Here is a 25,120-nt window from a genome sequence, read left to right on the forward strand (position 1 = left end):
CAGGGGGCGGAGTCACTAAACCTCGGCGGTGGCAGCCCCGTCTCTCCCTGGGGCTACAGGACGGCACGTGAGCAGCTGTCGGTGGCTCTCCCAGCCGCTCCACGGCACGTGGCGATGCCAGGAACTCACGGATCCCGGCACCAGAGCGTCAGCAGATGGACGACCACCACCCACGCGTCTGTCACGTCTGCTCGCTTCCGAAGTTACCTGAGACGGTGTGTCCAAGGAGCGGGAGGTGCACACACTCGGGGGCACCAGTAAGTCCAGGATTGACCTGATAGTGGGGTAGGCAACAAGATGGCCTCGCGTCCCTGAATTAAGCCATTCAGAATCACGGCACGCAAACCCGCATGAATCGGAATCAAAAAGACCTTTATTGGCAAGTATGACAAACATGTAAGGAGCTTGTTTTGGTGGGTATGCCGCGGTATACAACATGCAGGACAACTGACGACAATATATAGTTTCATTTACTTTTATTTAGTATAAGTGTCTGTCCAAAGCGACATACAAGTGTGACTAATAGTACATGACAAACATACATGCTGTCAAGGAGTGGGCTAGGTATAAGTGTAGTCAGGGGCAATTATAGGGACACTGGGGGCTCTAGGTAAAAAACTACATGGGGCCCTCCAACGCCCCCCATCCGCCATGGTAAAATTTGTGACCATTTATTAGCGTGAAGTCAAAATGAGACTAAAAATGAGAGAATTTAATAAACACGATTCTTTTATCCTCACTTTACTATGAAAAACAGAATATTCAGATAAAGCAGATTTGTCGTTGCAATGTACTATGTCATCGCCTCAGCTTGGGGGCCCCTCCCAGCTGGGGGGGGGGGGGGGGGGGGGGCTAGGCAATTCCCTGCCTTGCCTGTCCTGTCCCTATGCCTCTGAGTGCTGCTAGGCTCAGCTTCCAACAAATCCCCAGGTACAAGTGTAAGCAGTGCTGGAGCCGGAGCCACATAACAACTTATAACAATGCAAGAATCTAGTAAGGCTTCTGAAGGAGCAGAAGTGCAAAATTAAGAACATTCTGGGAACGTCGAGTGGCGACAGGCGAGTCGAGGAATTCTTGGAACAGATGGGTCTTGTGGCGTTTCTTGGAGGTGGAGAGGGAGTCTGATGGCCGGATGTGGTTCAGCAGCTCATTCCACCATCGGGGAACCTCACATGAGAACCATCTGGAGTGCGACTTCTCGTGTGGTGGAGAGATCTCTAAGCGGCTTTTAACACTAGACTGCCTGCCTACTGTCAGACGCAGCACGGCACGAAATAAAGGGCAAATAAATGAATAAGCTGGGAATAAAACTAAATACACAGGCGACGCTGGGAAGAGGGTCAGAGCTAACAGGAGTGTAAAGCGCCTCCTTGTTACTAAGCTAATCCATGCAGGGAACAAACATGTATGAATGTATGATGAACCATATGATTGTGTTTGGATGACAGCTTGGCAGAAAAAGCTTCAAAGGATGTTGACCATATTGCCTTATGAAAATCCATATATATACATGTGTGTATGTGCGTGTATATGAAGACCTGATTCTGTAGAGTCAAACATCAGTCAGATTCAAACAATCAGATTTTCCAAAAGAATCCTTTACCTGCTAATCCAGTTCAGAGATGGTATGGGATGCCAGCACATAACAGGATAGGATACGACACACACACACACACACACACACATACAGGGCAGCTCACTTAACCTGCTTATTTTTGGACTGCGTGTGCAATCCATACCCTGAGACCGCCCTCACAATTCCAGGGAGGACCCGCAAACTCTGCACGCAGAGAGCGACCTGGTGACTGCGGAGAGCTCATCCATCTGCTCCAAGTGGCTCATCCGTCGAGCGCCCGCCCCCCCCCCCCCCCAGCACCGCAGCTTCATTTGCTGCGGATTTATGTGCATATTCTGCGCGCCGCTTACAGTTCAGTCGATACGCCGCACGCCTCTAATCGCTCTGCCCATCGATCGCAGCCCGTATAATACTGTGATGGACTTAAAGTGACGTACCTGTTAGCCTCTTGATAAACTTCTCAAGCAAACAATCACTTAATGGCACGCCAATGTAGCTAATTACACTATTTGAGTAATGATATGAATTATTCAGAAATTATTACAATTGTGCAGGCTCGTTTCAAGTGTCCTAAAACATCACCTCCCTCCCCAGGCTGGCCATGCCCCCCCAGACGTGGAAGAGACTAGCAGGTTACTACTAAGCGTCAGTACAGAAGATGACCATTTCACCACTGCATGGATTGTTTCTTGGGCTGGGTTGAAAGCTCAAAATACCCATGTTTAAAAAATAACCCTACAGGTACTGAAGGCATTCTCATGACTAGAAGGAAGCAACGCACCAAAGACCGAGCCTCCTCTTCGCGAGGCGATTTGGCTGCCCATAGCCTGTTGGTAGGCAGCCATTAACAGGGCTGTTGCACAGTCATTATAATGAAATTTGGTGCTTCTCAGTGCCTTAATGCATCAAAGAAAAATAACACATTTCCACAGCAGAATAAACCACACAAACTCAAAGTATGGTCTGCATTGTGGTTTCTTTTATTCAGATAGATCAGTGCAGAAATTCTACATAGATACTCACTTTACAAGCCAAGCCTTTTTAATCAGTGGAGTGATACTGAATCTTACTAGGCATGCAGTTTTATCCCGCAGGTGAATGATTTATCGTCAATCAGGAAACACTTTAAATCCAGAATGGGTCTCCCAGTAGGATGCATATTAAAGGAGGTGATGTACAGTATTTTGAACCCACAATACTCTGGCTCTCTGGTGCCGACAGTGGGAAAAAAAAAACTACAGAATGCTTTACTCGTCTGAGTAGTCGTTCTGAACGCTGCTGTATGGTTACACCTAATCTAAGGTGCAGAAGGAATAGGGACCAAATTGGCAGAAGATCCATTTGGTATAGCACATCTCCAAATCTGGTCCAGGAGAGCTTCTATCCAGTAGATTTTCTATCCTACCTGGCTTCTGATGAGCCACAGCAGTTCTTGGTACCTGCTGGAGAGTACAGTAGTTCTCGAGGAATGGAGTTGGAGACCCTTGGCATTGCTGCTTCTAAGATATCGTTTGAAAACTGGACGCCGTAATCCCCACTGTACCCATCGCACATGTCTTCCGACACATTTGGCATCTTGCCACATAGCAACGGCTCGTCGATGCCAGCTAACCTGGGTGCTTCTCCCCCTCCAGCTATGTCTCTTTGAATTTGCATTGTAACATATGGTGCTGGTCCACCTGCCTCACACCTCTTCAAAAATAAGTTATTCTGTTAGAGGAGTGTTTCTCAACCCGGTCCTTGGGGACTCCCAGACAGTCCTCATTTTTGCTCCCTCCCAGCACATCCGAATCAAGCAATTAACAACACTAAATACCTGGTACAGGTGTGTTGGGAGTTGGGAGAGAGCAAAAACATGGTCTGTCTGGGGTCCCTGAAGACTGCGTTCAGAGAAGCTGTGTTATAAGGTCCAGGGCGAAATAAAGATGAAAGAAAGGCAACACAAGCAAATCCGTAACAATTACAATTAAACATATTCTCATTTTATATGGATGAATACCCAATCAGTCTTTAGGCGACATCTCAGTATTTAATAGGCAAATGTGTCACGGCCATGAATTCTGAAGATCTGTTTTAAGAATTTGATCTGCATAAGAAATAATGCATTCAGTGAGTGGCAGGGGAGTTATGGAACAACAGTTTGCCACAAGCACAGGACAAAGCTCCAGACGGCCCAGTCAAGCTAAAGCCCTTCACTGATGGCAAACTGACAGCCAAGAAAATCAATTCAAAGACAACCAGCCAAAGTCCATACAAACAAATCCGACTCCCAACACGTCTGCCACCCCAGCTGACCCTATTTAAACTCTAATGAGGAAATCGGGCCAATCAGGGTTAGCTGGTCCTCACTACCTGAGGCATTGCTAAGCAAAGACTTGTTGATCAATTACCATGGCGATGCCACAGATTTCCCGAACATGCACCATGTGGTACTGGCCCAATATCCTAGAGGTTCACGCCACATTAAACTGTAAACTTCTCAAACCTTCAGGGAATTCTTCGGTAATGTCGTAAAAAACCTTGAACTATTTATCATGGTGCTTCAAAGTTACATGGCGTAATAATTTGGAATTATCTGATTACTAGATGACGCTATTTCGAAAGGCTATCATTAGTGTGGGTATAATTTTGGTTAAATTGCCACGGTTTGATAGAATATAGCGGCATCTGTGGCACACTCTGTCAGCTAGATCCTCTCTGCTTTTCACAGGGATTCCCCCCCCCCATATCACTGGTTACATTTTGTACACAAGTCGCTCTAAAGTAGGAATGGGTCGGGGTGGGGTGGGGGGTGATGGAATCCGTTAGTATGATTCGGGACCTCCTGTTCCGGTAGAGGAATGGATACATTTTCACGCAATACATCTCCCTCCCATCTCCAGAAAAGCTTCCCTTAAGAGGACTGCATTCTTCCAAGTCACATTGAAAGGAATAAAATATACCTCTTTTCCTATTACCTTTCATATTAAAGAACAAAAATTTTAAATTTACCGTGACTTACTGGGGGATTTAGAAATGCCTGCGATGTCCCTGTGCTCTCGTCTTTAAAACGAGATCACAATCGATTTGGTTCCCATACCACAGTGTGTAGCATTTTATAGCACAAAACAGGCTTATGTTGGCAGTACCTGTCACGACTTGTAGGACAAAAGACTCGAGGGCAGGCGTTGTAGTGAAACAAAAGGGGGTTTATTGAACTCAAAAGAACAACTGGAAATAAACAAGACTGCGATGGATCAAAAACGGGAGGGGAGGAGCGAGGAAGAGCACAGGCAAAATGGGGGTCTGACGTCAATGATCGGACTGGGGATGACGAGACAAACAGGTACTTCAATACAAAGACTAACGAGGGGTAACAAGCAACAGGTGTGACTCATCAGGGTCACATTAGGGAGGAGACAGGAGGGTCAGGTGGGCCGACCGTACCTATCTAACAGACATTATAACGTTATATGGTATTTTTCAAAGCAATACTATTCTGTTATTTTGAAATCTTGGTGATAAAATTTGCCCGAGCGGAGGTCAGAAGACCCCATGATAAAAGCAACCAAGGTCCAATTTGGAAAATTTTATAGCCAAGAATTAAATAATAAAATATTATGTATTATCTAAATCAGGGGTGGGCAACCTTATCCGCAATGGCTGGTGTGTATGCGGGTTTTCACTGCGACTCCCTAATGACTGTAGGTCACCAATTAGAGGACTGGTTGGCTGAAGATTCCTCACATCTGGGTTTGAACAGCTGACCCAAAAGTTATCCCAAAAACCCGCATACACACCAGCCCTTTGCGGACAAGACTGGCCACCCCTGATCTAAATACTATCCAAGACTAGCACAAAACGCCCAACAATACTGGGACCCTGTGTGTGGCTGAAGCACAGTGGTTAGGAAAAGGAGTGAAATACTTCAGATTAGTTTACAGGCTGTGAGTAGAATAGATACACAGGGTGGGAATTCAGCACTGAACACCCAGGCCATAATAGCATTTCTGTGTTTGTAAAGGATAATCAAAATAAAGAAATGCATTAATGGATTGTTCTGCATTAATGCACATGATAAACACTAATTAACAAATGCTAAAACATTAAGCTAAAGTATTTTGTCAGATTTTTTTAAAGCATCTTAATTTCCCATGATTAATTGAGGGGAAAGTCCATTAAACATATAAAAGGTCACTTGAGACCGAATTCTGAGAATGGCTGGATCGACGCTTATGACATCGATACGAGAAAAACTGTCAATTATCCTTCCACATTTGTAAATTAATGCAATCATTTCTGCTCCGTTGTTTGCAATTGTATCTACTGAACCTACCACTGCTGTGCCTCGAGTATAAATCAGACAGTAAACATCATCTGTCGTTCTACCTGGAGAGCGCAGCGGCAGTTTGGCTGTGGTGCGAGTTTTGGGGATCATCTCTCTCTCTCCGCGTCTGGTCTCCCCAGGTATCGGAGACAATGGGGGACGCTGGAAATTCCATGATCACGGAGCTGCAGCCAACTTTATATGTCATTGTAGGTGCTTTAACTTAAGAGGAGACCCACATGCTGGGGGAAAGTAGAAAAACAGGAAGTTGGGTTTGCGCAACTGTGAGGACCCCATCCCCTCTGCGGGACGCGTCATGAGGAATGCAATCGGCAGCTGCTGCCACATCCCTCGCCACCTGCACCGTCACGTTCATTCTCCAGGAACTAGTCGTTAGATGTCCATAGGCATCATGCAGCTGAAATGCGACTGCATCTCTTAACGTGGCCTCTACATGCAACCCCCAGATGGTCTTCTGATTACCAGGTCTGATACCTCTCAGCTCAGCTGCCAGTTATAATCTCTCTGCAAACTGGAAGATGTGCTGGTGTGGCCAACAGGTTAGCCTATCCTGTGGTCAGTGTGGATCCCAGTGCCCCAGTGCAGTGATGGGGACACTGTGGCCAACAGGTTAGCCCATCCTGTGGCTGTGGTCAGTATGGATCCCAGTGCCCCAGTGCAGTGACGGGGACACTGTGGCCAACAGGTTAGCCCATCCTGTGGTCAGTGTGGATCCCAGTGCGCCAGGGTAGTGACGGGGACACTACACTGTAAAAATGGTGCCATTCTTCAAATGAGATGTAAAACTGAGGTCCTGACTCTCTGAGGTCATAAAAGTTCTCCAGGCATCTTTCGGAGGAGTAGAGGTGGTACCCCGATGTCCTGGCTAAAATTACTCACTGTGGCCTCCTACTCATCCCCTGTATGTAACTGGTGAATTGTCTCCTGCCCCTTCACCACCTTAGCTGCTGTGTGGTGAGTGTACTGGTGCAGAATGGCTGCTGTCGCATCATCCAGGTGGGGGCTACACAGTGGTGCTGGTTCAAGTGGTTCCCCAGTCATTATGTAACAGATTTTCATTCATTCATTCACTCTCTCCATTACTATATGTGATGAAAACCAGTTAAGATTCCAAGGTGCAATGTGACAGCTTTCAACAGCAGCTGTGTATATATACAGGTATATATATTATTAGTATATATATTTTTTTTTTTCTTAATTTTTCTCCAGGTTTTCATTCCATTAATAAGCAACAATTCCCTGTTTTCTGTAATTATTGTCTGGTAATTGTTTTTTTTTTACTTTTACAATTTTAAGAACTAAAGACAAACAGAAAAGTTTCTCTTTTTTGTTACAAATTTCATGGAATCGTTTAACACTGACAGGGACCTAATATCATTTAGGAATCTTTCATTAAAAAAATGACATCAGGATTCGGAGACTGATCTTACAGGCGTCGACCTTGGAAAACACCTGCGGTCTCTGGCACAGTCCCGTGCACCATCTCATCAGGGCCACATAGCTCTGTACTCACACTCTATACATATTACTCTTCATAAAGGATATGTGCAGGTTTGTTACTGCTCTGTCGAAAGCCAGGCTTGGCGATAAAGACTGACTGCTCTCAGCCATCTGCTGGACACTAAATCTTCCATCAGGTTCAAACGGGTCCATTGCCCCAGACGTAATTCTGGTGCACAGTGTACATCTTTAACGTGAAAGGGCTCAGTCTTAAACCAAGATTTAAGACTATTACTGCCCAGCTGACATTCAGCTCGTGTTTAAATCTCGAAACGACTTCACGTAAACCTATCTGCAGCTGAGAGGTACCGTACTGAATAATGTCTGGGAATATTTGTCTAAGCTCCTCCTGCAATGCAGATCATAATCAAAATCTCATTAAACAATTAGGTTTACACAGCAGTAAGTGTCGGAATGACGCTATGAAATTGTCCTCGTATTTCTGCGGCTGCCTGTTTAGCAGAGCATTTTCAGTCAGACGTGTCACAAGGCGCCAAACCGCGGTAGGTAAGCGGGCGTCCCCCGACAGCGTTACCGCGGTTCTACATGGCTCATCTGCTGGGCTTTTTTTCTGCCGACAAATGTTCCATCTTTATCAGGCGTCACATGATGCAGGCGATGTGGGGGAGAGAGAGAGAGAGAGAGAGAGAGGCACCATCTGTCCTGTGTCCCTTAGCAACTCGCACTGTAGACGGCGGATGTGCCCAAGCACAGGTACCGGGAGCACAGTGAACCAGTCCCCGCACCCGCACCGGGTGCGACGTCTATTGCTGCCCCCCCAGCACCTCAATTACAACATCTGCTGCCACCCCCAGGTAGAAGCCGGGGGTCATAAATTACTCAGTGGGAGGGGGCCGGTAACAGGATGCACACGGTCTCTGCTGACCAGAGGTGGGGTAGAGCCTTTTTTTTTTTTAAAGGTGAGGGGGGGCATAAGAGGGGCTATAATTCATACAAAGGAGCCTACCTTATCATTAGCCAATGATATGTTTTGAATCGTTGAGTGACAGAGTGGGGCGCTTTGGGGGCCAATTAGCTTTTGACTGGGACCAATGTCTACGTGGCCCCGCCCCTGTGAGTCAGTCATATATCTCTTTTTTCATCAGCTAGAAGGAGAAGTGATGATAGGATTAGAAGGAAGTCATATGACCTACAACAGAAAGGAACTACATAAGGGTGCGATGGTTTTATTCCTGTGATCTCAGTCGGCAGTGTCAGGAACCATAATACACCTATAAGACGGTGGGCTCTCCGTTCACCTGAAGCGATTTCACTCCTGATATGAAAGCAGCTCTTTTATCTCTGAGTCAGACGAGCTGGGCCACAAATTCTGCCTTCGCATCCCAAGCTGTAGGCCGGACACCCATCCTGATCTCCCTCTCGGAGCCCCGAGGTCTTTGCTCCTCTCTCCCGTTCCGTTGAAACATCACAGAACCATAACAAATCTGCAGTGACCTAAGGTACCTAAGGGAATCCATGTCAGTGAGGACACTGAGCTACTTCAGGTTTTACAAGCTACTGTGCGGGTAGGGGGCGTTATCTCAGCGAACAGTCGCCGTGTCAGAGCTCCGCGGCAGGGCTGGACGTCGCGGGACAGGACGTGCTGAATGTCGCCTATGCTGCCAGGCGCTCTGGGTCCCTGCCGACCCCAAGGGTGAAGGCAGCACAGGGCAGCTGTCATGGCACAATGAGACAATTAAAGTATCACCGCCGAATGTGTCAAGTTACGTAACGCCACTGAGGAGGACACTCACTCAATTACTCAATTAGTGGAGGACAAATCCGTGGAACAAACCGGTAAAATGAGCCAGTACATATACTTTTTTCCTAACCCAGTATGACTTTAATTTCCGCTGCGCCTTTAAGTGTAAAATAAATCCCCTGAGAAGATCACCTGGAGGTGTGTTTCACACATAACGCCTTTTAACCGGAAGAAAGAGAGTGGCGGAGCGTCCCCTCCCAGAATGCATGCTGTGGGCGCGAACATCACCCGCGTCTCTGTCTCTGTTTGATACAGCAGTTGTCCAGGTTGGAGTTTATTGGCTGACGAGGACTGCATGACGGGGGGGGGGACGTGGCGTTTTCCAAAGTGCCGGGGAGAGAAACAAAGACGGGTGACACCTGAGGCGCGGCCACCATATGCCATGGCGGGGCCTCCCTCCCCAGGTGAGTGCAGACAGGAAAAAGGCCGACTGTAACTAGAGCGCTGCAGAGCGACATAACAAAGATAAACCATCTGGCCAAGACAGCAGCGCTTCCCGGAACACGCGTGACTCACGCCACCATCTTGTACGCCTCCTACTGCACGGATGGTGGCAGGATGGAGAGCGGAAGCAGCTGGCGGTGGGGGTGTGGGGGGCACTGGGGGCTATGGAGAGTGACAGAGGGTGTGGGGGGCACTGGGGGCTATGGAGAGTGACAGAGGGTGTGGGGGGCACTGGGGGCCATAGAGAGTGACAGGGGGTGTGGGGGGCACTGGGGGCTATGGAGAGTGACAGGGGGCGTGGGGGGCACTGGGGGCTATGGAGAGTGACAGGGGGCGTGGGGGGCACTGGGGGCCATAGAGAGTGACAGGGGGCGTGGGGGGCACTGGGGGCTATGGAGAGTGACAGGGGGTGGGGGTGGGCACTGGGGGCCATAGAGAGTGACAGGGGGCGTGGGGGGCACTGGGGGCTATGGAGAGTGACAGGGGGCGTGGGGGGCACTGGGGGCTATGGAGAGTGACAGGGGGCGTGGGGGGCACTGGGGGCTATGGAGAGTGACAGGGGGTGTGGGGGGCACTGGGGGCCATGGAGAGTGACAGGGGGTGTGGGGGGCACTGGGGGCCATAGAGAGTGACAGGGGGTGTGGGGGGCACTGGGGGCTATGGAGAGTGACAGGGGGTGTGGGGAGCACTGGGGGCTATGGAGAGTGACAGGGGGTGTGGGGGTGGGCTGGAGGCTTTGGAGAGTGATGGGGTGCGGGGGAGCACTGGGGGTTATGGAGAGTGACAGGGGGTGAGGGGGGGCGGGCTGGGGACTATGGAGAGTGACAGGGGGTGTGGGGGGCACTGGGGGCTATGGAGAGTGACAGGGGGCGTGGGGGGCACTGGGGGCTATGGAGAGTGACAGGGGGTGTGGGGGGTACTGGGGGCTATGGAGAGTGACAGGGGGTGTGGGGGTACTGGGGGCTATGGAGGGTGGCAGGGGGTGTGGGGAGCACTGGGGGCTATGGAGAGTGACAGGGGGTGTGGGGGGGCACTGGGGGCTATGGAGAGTGACAGAGGGTGGGGGTGGGCACTGGGGGCCATAGAGAGTGACAGGGGGCGTGGGGGGCACTGGGGGCCATGGAGAGTGACAGGGGGCGTGGGGGGCACTGGGGGCTATGGAGAGTGACGGGGGGCGTGGGGGGCACTGGGGGCTATGGAGAGTGACAGAGGGTGGGGGTGGGCACTGGGGGCCATAGAGAGTGACAGGGGGCGTGGGGGGCACTGGGGGCTATGGAGAGTGACAGAGGGTGGGGGTGGGCACTGGGGGCCATAGAGAGTGACAGGGGGCGTGGGGGGCACTGGGGGCTATGGAGAGTGACAGGGGGCGTGGGGGGCACTGGGGGCTATGGAGAGTGACAGGGGGCGTGGGGGGCACTGGGGGCTATGGAGAGTGACAGGGGGTGTGGGGGGCAATGGGGGCTATGGAGAGTGACAGGGGGCGTGGGGGGCACTGGGGGCCATAGAGAGTGACAGGGGGCGTGGGGGGCACTGGGGGCTATGGAGAGTGACAGGGGGTGTGGGGGGCACTGGGGGCTATGGAGAGTGACAGGGGGCGTGGGGGGCACTGGGGGCTATGGAGAGTGACAGGGGGCGTGGGGGGCACTGGGGGCTATGGAGAGTGACAGGGGGCGTGGGGGCACTGGGGGCCATAGAGAGTGACAGGGGGCGTGGGGGCACTGGGGGCTATGGAGAGTGACAGGGGGTGTGGGGGGCACTGGGGGCTATGGAGAGTGACAGGGGGCGTGGGGGGCACTGGGGGCTATGGAGAGTGACAGGGGGCGTGGGGGCACTGGGGGCTATGGAGAGTGACAGGGGGCGTGGGGGGCACTGGGGGCTATGGAGAGTGACAGAGGGCGTGGGGGGCACTGGGGGCCATAGAGAGTGACAGGGGGCGTGGGGGGCACTGGGGGCTATGGAGAGTGACAGGGGGCGTGGGGGGCACTGGGGGCTATGGAGAGTGACGGGGGCGTGGGGGGCACTGGGGGCTATGGAGAGTGACAGGGGGCGTGGGGGGCACTGGGGGCTATGGAGAGTGACAGGGGGCGTGGGGAGCACTGGGGGCTATGGAGAGTGACAGGGGGCGTGGGGGGCACTGGGGGCTATGGAGAGTGACAGGGGGCGTGGGGGGCACTGGGGGCTATGGAGAGTGACAGGGGGCGTGGGGGGCACTGGGGGCTATGGAGGGTGGCAGGGGGTGTGGGGGGCACTGGGGGCTATGGAGAGTGACAGGGGGCGTGGGGGGCACTGGGGGCTATGGAGAGTGACAGGGGGTGTGGGGAGCACTGGGGGCTATGGAGAGTGACAGGGGGCGTGGGGGGCACTGGGGGCTATGGAGAGTGACAGGGGGTGTGGGGGGCACTGGGGGCTATGGAGAGTGACAGGGGGCGTGGGGGGCACTGGGGGCTATGGAGAGTGACAGGGGGCGTGGGGGGCACTGGGGGCCATAGAGAGTGACAGGGGGTGTGGGGGGCACTGGGGGCTATGGAGAGTGACAGGGGGCGTGGGGGGCACTGGGGGCTATGGAGAGTGACAGGGGGCGTGGGGAGCACTGGGGGCTATGGAGAGTGACAGGGGGCGTGGGGGGCACTGGGGGCTATGGAGAGTGACAGGGGGTGTGGGGGGCACTGGGGGCTATGGAGGGTGGCAGGGGGTGTGGGGAGCACTGGGGGCTATGGAGAGTGACAGGGGGCGTGGGGGGCACTGGGGGCTATGGAGAGTGACAGGGGGTGTGGGGGGGCAGGCTGGGGGCTATGGAGAGTGGCAGGGGGTGTGGGGGCGGGCTGGAGGCTTTGGAGAGTGATGGGGTGCGGGGGAGCACTGGGGGTTATGGAGAGTGACAGGGGGTGAGGGGGGGTGGGCTGGGGACTATGGAGAGTGACGGGGATGGGGAGGTGGCTGGGGGGTATGGAGGGAGACGAAGATGGAGATCCAGGTTCCATGGAGAGATGATGTGGGTGGGGTGGATGGGTACTGTGGAGGAGGAGAGTAAAGGTGGAGGGGGTTTAGATGTTATGCGGAGAGACAGAGACAGAAATACTGTCAGAAAAGCCGCCCATGAAAAGCAGTTATTTATGCCGCGCGTTTGAATGCAGCGAGTGTTTGTGAGCCATCTGCTGAGAGCCACTGATGTATGTCACCGTGACAGTGACGGCGTCTCTGAAGAGCACAGCCTGCCTGCCTGCCTGCCTGCCTGCCTGCCTGCTACAGAGGCCGCCGCATACAGTGCACCAGCCACCGTGTGGTGATACCGAGAGCCCAGCGGTCCATCCCGCCTCCCGCTGGTGAATGCTAACTTTCACGACAGAATCCCAAAGGATGCGACCTCAAGTGAAGTGACCGGTTCAGACTGCGAGCTCTTCCTATGTGGGGAGTGAACAGCAGCCGCAGATGAAGCAACTATGTTTGCATTTGTTCACGCGTCTGGAAGTCCCCCAGAGCCAGGCTCTCAATCGATTCAACCCTGGCTTGTGTCCAGTGCTGACCTCTACAATCACACTGTTACAATTCTCCTAGATGTGTCTGTATCTGGTGTAACTGCAACCTGGGACCACTAGGGGGCACTTAACCGCACGGCTACATTTAATCCAGGACTCATTACGGCTTGGGATCTGCACTATATGATGTCTCATCAGTCCTCCAAAGGAGAAGCTCTCCCTTCAGCTGTGTGCGTCAGGATGAAGTACATGCCTGTTTTATTTGGCCTGGTGTTCCTGAAGGGATCATAACAGTCACGAGGCAACAAAATGAGAAAAAATGGACAGGATGGGGCAATGGACAGACGTGTCACGTGAAGAATGTAGTTTATTTATAGGGTGTTTATTAGTAAACAAGCCATCTAGGGGTTATCCAGGTGGGTGGGCGTAACTGGAGCCATAATTTATATGGAAGGGCCAAACTTACCAGCCAGTGATTGGTGAGTGACGGAGCAAGGGGCACTCCGGGACCAATCAGCATTCAGATGGGGCCAGTGCTGCTGTGGCCCCACCCCTGTATACCTCCCTAAAGCCATTTAAACTAATATAAATGTGCTTAGCATATTTTTGTAAGAAATGCCTAACATCGAAATATACTGTAACGTAATGGATCCGTGTAACAGCTGGAAAACTTTATGACTTCATGACTCAATACCAACATCTTGCCACTATGAACTTTGACAGTATTAATCGTACAGCCGCAAAAGTTTGCCGGAAACATTATGAGAAATGAACCCTGAGCCCTCCGAGGCTCGAGAAACGGCTGGTAAAAATAAACAGGTCAGGCAAGAATCGGTCTGCAACGGTGGTTAAGGAACTGGGTGCTTGCTGCTTTAATCCCCCCGGGGGGGGAGCACCTGATGTCAGAAAATAGGCTTAACCTGAATTCCTGTGGCGAGAAATAAAAAAAAAAGGTGAAGAAGCGAGAGTCCAGCTGTGTTGCCGGGAGGTGCGCTAGATTTCGCGGACAAAGCTATCCACTGGGCAACTACCGCAATATGCAAAAAAGCCTTGGGTGCCATTTTAGATTCCTTCTCCCAAACAGGATCTGCTGTCTCTGCATCAAACCTAAGAATAACCCCAAGAGGGCAGCACCCAGCGTTCTGATAAATGCCAATGACGTCCAGGGTATTCCAGGGATCTGTGCAACAGAGGAAATAACGCCGGAGCGAAAGGGGGTCAGCTCTTCAGAAGCACCCCCGCTTTTCTAGTGCCGCGGTGCAGATGTCAGGCCAGACGTTGGAGAGATCTCCCACTCACACCGCGCCTCCATCTGTCAGCCTCTCCCAAGTTCTTCAGCTTCTCATTATTCCCAGCTATCCTGGGGTGGCGGCGTTCGGAAGAGAATTAGCGCGTACGGAAAACCAGCCGGGCCGCCACGTTCCGGCCAGGTCACACGACTCCCTCTGTCCATTCCAGCGCTGAGGTGACCGGTTCTCCTTGCGGGGCTTTGTCGTCACGCGCTCCCTTGTTGCGAGGCACAGCCCCGGAGTTTTCGGCAATTTAACAAACCAGTGCATCTACCGGCGGGAATCGTCGAGTCTAAAAATAGAGCGGGAAAGCGCTCTCGCCGGCACTGGGACACCGCGTGCCAGCGGAGGTGCTGCAACCGCGCCTGTCAGCCTTGTCGCTGACAGCTCCTGCTCAAGACTCACAGCTCACTGTACGTGCTGCCTACCCAGATGTTCACCGAGAAAACAGCTGATCCTCCGGATATTTTTAGACAGCGTTCCCGCGACGGTGGACAGAGAGAGTGCTCCGGCGAACAGGAGCAGGTATTAAATCGATTATTTATGTAACTGCGCTGCGGTTCTGCCGTGGAGGCCAGGCCCGGGCCGATTGAGAATGCGCAGGAAACTCCATGGAGTCTCGCCGGGGCAACACGTCCTCATTTTCACTTCCCACAGACGCCGGCTCCCTCCTTAAGTCAACAGCAACTGCGATTTTTTTTGAACAATCTAGGCCATTTGCCTCTCATTTAAATAAAATTTGAATTTAAGGCACGGCTCGGAGAGAGCGGCACCAGAAATAGCTTAACGGGGCGCTCGCTGCTTCCCACAGCTGGGAATTTGAGCAGGCAGATTCGCAAGGCAGCACACGCCTTGCCGGGCAAACGACAACATGACAGCCATGTTTACCCTTTTTCTCTGAGTTTTTTTTTTTTTTATCCCTTAATCATATTCTCTCGCTTTAAAGGTCAATTCAGGGTCTTAGATGTGCTTCCACTGTAGTTGAAATCCACCATAACTAGAACATATTGAATTTTGGGGGGGTGGTCTTACCTTTCGGTCTCTTGGTCACATCTGCAGAAGGACAAAAAAATAAAAGGAGAGAAAAGAAACAAACAAGACAGATGTCAGCAAATTGTAGCGAACAGAAAGTAAACTTCAAAGCCGGGGATAGGCCTGTCAAGCAGACGTGAAAAACTGCGCTGGTTCAGACATTGTGCACTCTGCTGGTTAAGAATAGTTCCTGTCAGGAGGAAGGTAGAGCGGGTAATTTATCGAACAGGGGGGACAGAGAGACGCCTGGGAGTCCTACCCTGGGAATTCAATGTTTGCTCATGTCTCGACAGTGTTTGTCAGTATTCAGCCAATTCTGATAACATTCAGAAGAAAATAACACTCAGTTTGCCTTATCTGACCATTACTATAACCTTGCCTGTATATAACAACAAACAACTTCCTGCACAACAATTTTATACCAGTGTTTTCCAATTCGGTCCTTGGGGACCCACAGTCGGTCCACATTTTTGGTGCCTCCGAGCTCCCAGTAGGAGCAAAAACGTGAACTGTCTGTGGGTCCCCGAGGACTGCGTCGAAAAACACTGATTTAGACAGTTTTGGAAACACTGGGTAATTTCCAACATGACACCTCCTGGTCCGACTGCGTGTCTTTGTCCTGTGAGGGCGAACGTGTGCATGTGTATGTTATCTCCATACATGCAGAGCAGTAGGTGGGATTCTGACCCTAAACTGGTGGTTTTTTAACACTGGCTTGGTTCTGGCATAGCTTTACTTGTGATAAAAGCCATTTCACTTTAGGGGCCCTAGGCAACTCTCTCTCCTGCCTATAAGTAGAGCAAGCCCTATCACCAAGACTGGGATTAAGGGTTCCACATTCGCTAACTAAAGGACCCTTCATTTTGACATTTCTGCAATCCAGCTGTACACCATGGCCGGACCGGAAGACGAAGGGTGCCCGACCAGCAAACTCTAGTGCATCCCATGCTGGGACTGCCCCCCCCCCGAAATCATCAGCCGGCTGTCAAACAGGACTTCCGGCCCTAAAAATACGTTTCCATAACTCCACATTTTCCCCCAGCAAAGTGTATCTTCAGCAACTCTCTTCTTTTTTTATTTTCCAGTTTTTGTTTAGATCAGTAAATGTTAAAAAAAGAGAGCGAGAGAGAGAGAACGCCACCAGGACTGGTTAAAGTGGTTCTGAGATATCACTGCTCACTGAGAGATGCACTGCTAAGCTACTGTAATGTGCCAGTAATATGATTTATTACACATGATGTCTTTCTTCTGCATCCATCTGCATTTCCTGCACGCCGTCCCTGGGGAACGCCACAGGAGTGCGTGACTGCAATGCTGAGGGGGACCGCGCGTGCATCCGGGGCCTGGCGATCACACGAAAAGCAGCCGATCATTACGCAGGTAGGGGTGACAAAATGTAGGCATCTCTCTAAAGGGCCAACCTATACCAGGGCTAGCCTGAAGGGGGCAGCAGGGAAAGAATGATTCAGGAAGTCAGTTTAGGGTTAATATTTAAGGAATGATATACACCAAATGAAAAAAAAAATGGCAAAGATTTTCACTACAGATATAATTAGACAAGGGAGACTCTAGGACTTTTAGGGTAGGCCCAACCAATGATATCTTTTTAATCGGTGATTGACAGGGATGAGGGCACTCAATGGACCAATCACCATTAAGCTGGGGCCAGTGCCCCTGAGGTCCCACCCCTGTACACGCCCCAGTCACTACTTGTGCTTTAGCTTTATAAAATATCAATTGTCGACGTTTCTGACCTGAGGGAAGTAGGGCTGTCTGTGGCAAGATAATGTATCTGCTGATATTCAGCCAGATATTACAAAATACTTTTGGATATTGTGCTAATTTACGACCGGACAGCCAGAATAACAAGGGTGGCCAGAGCGAGGGTGTGGAAAGTGCTGGCAGACCACCCGTCGCATAGCTTACTGTCTCGCCACCATTACAGGGCATTATGGGTAGGCAGCAGTGTTGGTTCAATTTCAGCAACCTCTCTCCATAATTATAACCGCCCCACCACACATAAACATTAATTCAGCCTGAGCTCGAGATTTATTACAGTGATCAGATGAGTGGACAGAATAGTCTGCCCAAGATGTTTTATCAGCCATCTTCTAATTTATTAGATTTTGATTTACATGACGCTATCTGTCAGTTTTAGATTCAATTAAGCCGTCTCTCCATCTCAGTTTACTGTCTTTCTGCGCGATAAAAAAAGTGGTGGAAATGACTAAACTTTCCCCTTGATAAGATGCACGCGAGGGCAGCTGTGCACAGGATGCGGGTTTCCTGGCGGGCGCCTCCACGAAGCGTTCAGGCGTGCTAGAGGCCCGGGAACGTGAAGGGCACTCGTCCGACGCCCCGGCAGACACCCCAAGCTAATTCACTATCCACTCTAGGGTGGATTTTTGGATTTGGAATCTATTTAGCCGTCACGTGGTCACCCTTGCAATTTTGACGCGTTAACTGTGGCCCCTCAGGGACTCTGTCTTCACCTTTCACAAGTCACCCTAAAGTGGGTTGATCCATTTGGTTTTAAATAGAATAGAGAACAACTAAATACGGAAAATATGAAGTTGAAAATCTACTCAGGGTACAGAGTGGAATAAAGAAGAGGATTCGATTATCATAACCCATCCATGATGATCACCTTTCCATTACAGGGCTGTGGGGGACCTCCAGACAACCCCAGGCAGCATGGGGCACAAGCAAGGGGGGGCACTTTAGATAGGGTGCCGGTTCAGTGTAGGGAGTAAACCCAACGTCAATGTCCGCACACGGACCCGGGCCCAAGAACCAAAGTGCCATCCCTGGAAATGTGAAGCCACTGAGCTCTCCACACAGGGCAGTCCTGACCCTAAACGTCATTAACCACTTTGTCATTTGTCATCTTCCTTCCCATTATGACAGGCTGAGCAGATGGGGCGCCCCCTGGTGGCCGATGGACCCTAAGGAGTCACTTAGTTCGCTTGTATGCCTTGGCTGGCCTCATCTCCAAAGAGCAGGTGTGGCCAATCTTACTCGCAGAGGGCCGGTGTGTATGCAGGTTTGTGGGATAACCTTTAGGTCAGCTGTTCACACCCAGGTGTGAGGACTCTTCAGCCAATCAGTCCTCTAATTAGTAATCTAATTAGGGAGTTGCAGCGAAAACACACATTTACAACAGCCCGTTCTGGATAAGATTAACCACCCCTACCACAGAGGCACTAATACACTACAATAACAATTATAATAGTAAATAACAATACAATTGATAAAAAACAATGACCTATATTAGACCATTATTATTATTATTACTACTACTATTACAGAAGTTGCTTGTTAGTGTCTGATTTTTCAGTGTCTTCCCATAACTCATGTGGGCAGTCTGTGGCAGTCTGCGGACCAGAAAGGCAGCTGGTCTGCAAAGGTACTGACTCACAAAGCAGACTGTCCTTAGTCACAAGCAGACGGAGCAGCGCTTACCTAACATAAAAAATATCACCCCGAATATCCAAGTAGTAAAAAGATTCATTGAGAGACCTGGGGAAGGTGGGGGTTAGGGTTGGGGGCGGAGCATGTGGAGCAGGAGAGCCCGTTTTAGATCAGAGAGGTGCCTAAAGACGGACACATTTGGGAAGAGGCTACAGGAGGCGTGTTTGGCTGCAGACAGCACGCTCACACGACGAGGCCTCGTCTCAACGACAACCAGCTGCTTCCTCCACACTCCTCCTCATCATCATCTCCAAAGGGGTTTCAGCATCAGACAGACACACTGTACCTGAACTATTACTGCAGCATTACGGAGCAGCAAGGGGCAGATTACATCATCAGTGCTTTCCAGAAGTGAGGGCCGCAGGATGATTTCCAGATCGTGCCGTCAGTGAAATCTACTGAGGGGCACTGGTCTCTGCTACTGTTATTTTGAGGGTCATGGACTGAAAATATGTCAATCCATGGGTTCTATGACTAAACCCTCTCTGACCCGGCCCGATTTAACCATATAACCATAAGGGCATTCGGGCACATGCCAAGGGGTACCACATCCTTGTGGGGGGGGGGGGGGGGGATCACTGAGAAGAGCAACAACAAATTAATGCGATTTAATATCTAATACATTAATGATAGTACATTGTTCGTCTAATACGGCACTATACTGAAAAAGCCCATGTAAGGTTTTCCCTGTGTTAGACACATTCTTGAATTTTGTGAGCCACCAATCAGCTCCGTTTTCTTCCTGACTTGACGTCACGTGTTCTGTCGCCCCAGGGCACTTAATCCTCTTAATCCGACCCTGCCTCCGACTGATGTTATTATCTAAGGGGTGGACATCAGGCTATCCCAAACTTTCCAGCAGGTTTTACAGAGTAGACGTGACTCTACCCACAACACAGATGTCAATCGTCGTGGGCGGAGAGCAGCGACGGCTTCTGACGGCTGCCTTCGCCTCATCGATGCTTTGATTGAAATCAAAGTGTTCTTGACGACAGTGTGTTTAGAGGCGCCTCTCTCGCAAGGGAACAACAGCGGCACCCTGTCTGGGATCTGAGGACCTTCAGAAGGCGTGTTCGGCTTCAAGGCTAGGCGCCTTTAGCCGCTCTGAGACGGCAAAGTGGCATCTTCTGAACTCCATCCAGGTCGTTTGTGCCTGGAGACGCCGGAGGTCTCTGAAGAGCGGGTGCGTGACGGAGGGTCGACCAGCCTGCTCTGACTGGGAAGGATTTGGGAGGCGGAGTCTCCCCTGGGGAGAGGGGGCGGGACTAAAGGAGAGCAGTGGTCCCAGGCAACTGGGCGGCCCACACTGTCCTTCCTCTCCCCCCTCCTGAGGAAATCAGTAGAGGCAGCTGGGTTGGGGGACGGTGGACACTGGCTGTGGCGAGACACAGGAGAATAGAACTGGAGGAGGACTGGGGATGAGCTTGGCTGGTGGTTACCAAATTACTCGTGGATACAAAAAAAACAGAAAACAAGAAAAAGTGGCTCCCAGTTCTGGTTGTGTGAGAGGAGAAACAGTGCCAAGGATTACAATGGCTGTATATCAAAAAGCGCCTCTGGAAACAGGGCTTTGGATCAAATGTATATTTCTGCGGTCGCACGCATTATGGTTGCATCCAAACCCTTTAGCCTAAATTAGCGTGTGCCATCAGCAGGGCCAGGCCAAACGGTCACGAGAAGCTGCTCGCTGGGAGCGGCTCACAGCCAAGTGGCGCCACCCAGGGACACAGAGGCCCAGCGCAGGTGTGAGGCGCACTGAGTGAGCACAGCGTCAGGGTTGGGGTTCCGACCTTCTTCCTAAACTGCCAGCCACCCAACCACCATCCAAAAATCCATTTAAAGTGCCGTGACCCCAAAGCCATCTGCGAAGAGCGGGAAAGAGCTCAGAGAGATGAGGGGGGGTTGTGGAGGGGGCAGGGAACAGAGCCGCTTTCATGAGTCCTCCATCTTTTTTTTTTTTTTTTTTGGCTGGTCGAATCCCCGACAGGCCAGAACTCGGCAGGCGAGTCACAGATGTCTTGGGCAAGGGCAGCGAGGGAACCGACGACTCAGAAGCGTCGCCGTTTTTAATCTGTAGCTGTTTACTTCCTCCCCCTACACCCGCACATGGACCCGCGATGTCCGGATCTCAAATGGGCTACACTGCCCCCACTTGGCCAAGACTGGTATTCAGCTCGAAACAAATAATAAAAATCATTTTAAAAACAATAAAATCATGTTGGAGGAAGCTTAGCTGGCATCGGTGATTTGCCAGCGAAGTATGACATTGAGAAAGTGAAGCTGGAGGAGAGCGTGCAGTTCAACGCCGAGAAAATGCCCCCAGCGACGTGCTACATTTACACACAGGCGGAGAGGCTGTCAGGAGATTAGTATTCAGTTAACAGCTCAATCAGCCTTAATGGCCCACAGAGAGCAGAACCACTGCATGCAAAGCGACAGCAGATACACTAGCCCACGGCGTTGCGAGAAAAAGCACCTCCTGGCCTTCAACGCCAGCCACCCTGTGGAAATGGTCCTATGGACTTGTGTGGATGGAGAAGGTTGAAGGGAGTCAGATGTCTGATGTAGATCACCAGTCTGCTAAAAATGTGTATGAAGAAGCACTGTTCACTTAGCGTCTGCCCAGCAGCACTGATCATTATCTAATTAAAGGCGTAATGATCAATCAAATAACCTGTCGTCTGACGTATTTTTGTTTTTTTTTGTATGTCTTTACTCTTTAAGCTGTAGCTTTCACCAAATAAATTGTATATCCCGGATCGAGCATGTTGACATCAATTATACAGTTGGTAAGCACAATGCTCTCTAGCGCCGCCCAAGCTGCGGTCCAAGGTAATGCAACCCGATGTCACATACTAGCACCTTCTTTGCGTTCAGCCACAACGCTGTCTGGTGGCATGGTGCCGTATCTTTCCACTGACACTCGTCAACACCTCCGTGCAATTAAAATTCCTCTCAAAGTCTTCTCATCCGATAACTCCCTGATTTACATGACTCACTCCGGTCCAGATACCCGCTAGGATGTAACCATGGTGGCAGAGATTGATAAGGAAGCTCAGTGAATCCTCCGGTCGTGATACAGAACACATGCAGGTCCTGCAGTCTCTGACTTACGGTCCGCTCCATGCGTCTTCCGCTGAGGGAAAAATTAAGCCTAAATAAGCAAACTGAGTAGCTGTTCGTGCTTGGGGGGAGGGGGCCTCACACAGCAGGGTGTCTCAGAACGCCCCCACCAGGCCTGAGAGGAATCTTTGTAGGGACTTCAATCACACTAATGCCATCTGGTCCTCTCTGTTCTCCGAGATGATAGCAGTCCATTTCCCAAAATGGACACCGGGCAGAACAACATGGAGAATCACATGGAGAATCACGACACAGGAGCCGGATTTCTCCCACGGGCCGCAAAAGTGACGTTCTCCTCCTGCACTTGGGGGGGGGGGGGGGGGGAATTATAGGCCGAGGTTTTCCCATAAGGCAGCGAGGGGGGCTGGGTCTTTGGGTGGCATTGGGGGGGGGGGTTATCCATACCCCACGAGGCCATGGGAGGGGGCTTCGTCTCTCCAGTAATCAGAGCTACAGGTCACAGTCGTCTTGCTTCTGTACCGCGCCGCGATCGGCGAGAGGCAGGAAAGCGCTTTCAATCCCTTCTCCACATCTCCAAAGACATCCACTGACCCAACATGCACAGGCTGATATGGAATGAGAGGAGGTTACGCCACAAAGGCTATGCTGCAAAAATCAGCAGACAGAAGCTTCCGGTAAATGAACCAGCTTCATTCTGCTGGTCAACGTCCCTGGTGATGGACTCATAACCTTGATGTGGCGTCACATTTTTGCGTTAAGATGAGAGCCTGGATACAAACGGAGAGGGTGCACAGACAGGCCACTGGGATGAATGACATGATGCTTTATTTGCCCTTTGCAGAAGTGCTTTGGAATGTTTCTTTTTGCATATCCCATCATGCCCTCCTCCGAGACATAAACACACACATCCAGGTGAGAGCCAAGCATTTTTGGGGGTTAAACGGCCATGCTCATGGGCCCAGATGTGATTATTCTGTCAAGGATGGAATCCGAACCCGTGACCTTCTGATAGTAAGTACAGAGAGCTAAGCCACTGAGTCACACACAGTCCCCCAATGTATAAAACGAGCACAGCAAGCACAAAACAAGCAAATTCACCATTTTGCTTATCCGTGAAAACTGCTGAACTTCCTACGTAAAGATTTCTATAATGTTCATTTCATAGCCTCAATGTACATCTTCATTTAATCCCATCAGCAACAGCGTTTTCATTAAACTCTTCTGTTAAGCAGCATAAACAACCTTTCAGTGCTCATAGAGTAACAACACAGTCTGCTGTTTTTGGTAATTCGGAAACAGTGGAACTCGAAAGCCTCTCAACTCGACCACCTCAGACATCAAACGGGTCTGTTCAATTTTTTTCGGACTTGAACCTTGATTGAAATCAACTCGACCGTTCCTGCTAGAGCTTATATGGGTCGAGACATGTTCAACTCTACCGGGTCGGTCGAGAAAAATCTGACCGCAACCCGACTGAAAACTCAGAGAACAACACAAAACAAAACAGGTCTTCTAAAACGTGTATGGATTGAGACGCGTCCCTGATGGGCTGAAACAAAGGCAAACAGACCTACTGGCATGCCGATGCTCATGAATCGCGGTACCTCCTGACAGAGTTTAATGTGCGAAAGCTGTGTTCCTGTATGCGCTGTGAATTTTGGCCACTTCAGCTACAGTACAGTACATTTAGTGATACAGTAATTATAGCCTCTAAAAATGTGAGCAGTGATACCAGCAAACCAAAGAGGAAAGTAGTGAGAGTAGCTGTAGAACTTAAAAAGGAGATTATAGCGAGACCTGAAGGAGGTGCATGTGTGACTGCTCTCTCTTCGGAGTGTGGAATTGTTATTTATATTATGTTCATTGCTTTTCTATCTGTATTAGCTTTATATTGATTGTTAATGCTTTTTTTCATTATTTAGGTAGATAGGTCAGTTTAAATAGACAATCATTTGGGGGTCGGGAACGGATTAAATTCACTTACATTATTTCTTATGGGGAAATGCAACTTGGACCTCGACCAAATCGCAACTCGACCAGCCTTCCGGAACAAATTAAGTTCGTGTTCCAAGATTCCACTGCATTTCATTGCGTTTTTAAATACGGTAATGCCACATTAAGTATCTCTTTGGGACATCCGAGGGAGAAGGTACAGCACCAACAATGCCTCCATTAGACACACACAAACATTTGTATTCATTTCTATAAGAAAATCCGTAATCCCAACAATGCCAACCTAAAGTGGGAGGGCCAGGCAGAGGTATACTGGCATTTGACACATTCAATTTATATATATATATGCACGTGCAACTTGCAAGGGGCAAGTTATCTTTGATTAAAGTTTGTGTGTGTGCGTGTGTGTGTGTGTGTGTGTGTGTGTGTGTCCTGAGACAGCAAATATTAGAATAGTATCATACAAATCTCCTCATGGCAGGCACTGGTTTATTACACGTTCTTGCTTTTAACAAGACTGAAGTACCACTTCATGTTTCCATTTACATATATTGTGCTTTAATTATAGTCAATGTCTGTCTACAATCTATACCTAACCTGTGTGTGTGTGTGTGTGGGGGGGGGGGGGTCATGTATATATTACTTTGTGGGGACCAAATGTCCCCCACAATGTAATAAAAACCTGTTTGACATTGTGGGGAAATTTTTTATTTATTTTATTATTTAGTCCTCACAAGGGGGAACTCAGTTTCTAGAAAAATCTGTAACTGCAATAAAAAAAACAAGTGGCTGGGTAGGGCTCAAAGGATAAAAGTGCGACGATCTCCAGTATCAGACCAGTGGAGTTTCCCAGCCACATGCCAGTCTAACCAGCAGACTGCTACTCGCCTTGGAGAATCAGATGTTCGTTTTGTCTAAATCATGAAACAGGTGCAACAAATCCAGACTAATAACCCAGGTAACCTGACGTTATCCCGCGAGTGCCCGTAAGGCTACGCCCTCCCCGGCCTGACCTGTCCTATGGGGGCTACCGTTGATGACACTCCCGGTCCTCATCATGACCAATTAAAAAAGATTATGCTGTCACATTCATACATCAGCAAGCATGTCTGTTTGCGAGGTCATCAAATGGGGAATTCCGAGCCAGGGTGTGTGTGTGTGTGTGTGTGTGTGTGTGGTTTCACAACTCTCTTCAAAGACAGCACC

General features: G+C 50.3%; 1 protein-coding gene and 1 long non-coding RNA gene across 2 annotated transcripts in view; one reads left to right on the forward strand and one right to left on the reverse strand.

Annotated features, from left to right (window-relative positions):
* Positions 1-25,120, reverse strand: part of LOC125704441 (receptor-type tyrosine-protein phosphatase delta-like) — a 362,466-nt gene that overhangs the window by 270,039 nt on the left and 67,307 nt on the right. Inside the window, 1 exon segment of the mRNA XM_048969994.1 lies at positions 15,407-15,427. The gene's annotated coding sequence lies outside the window, so the exon portion shown is untranslated.
* Positions 14,252-21,466, forward strand: LOC125704442 (uncharacterized). The gene is made up of 3 exons (XR_007381136.1): positions 14,252-14,899; positions 16,703-16,786; positions 18,314-21,466. It is a non-coding gene; the product is annotated as an uncharacterized LOC125704442 (long non-coding RNA).

The sequence above is a fragment of the Brienomyrus brachyistius genome, chromosome 12 (genome assembly GCF_023856365.1).
Source record: "Brienomyrus brachyistius isolate T26 chromosome 12, BBRACH_0.4, whole genome shotgun sequence".
Classification (NCBI taxonomy): domain Eukaryota; kingdom Metazoa; phylum Chordata; class Actinopteri; order Osteoglossiformes; family Mormyridae; genus Brienomyrus; species Brienomyrus brachyistius.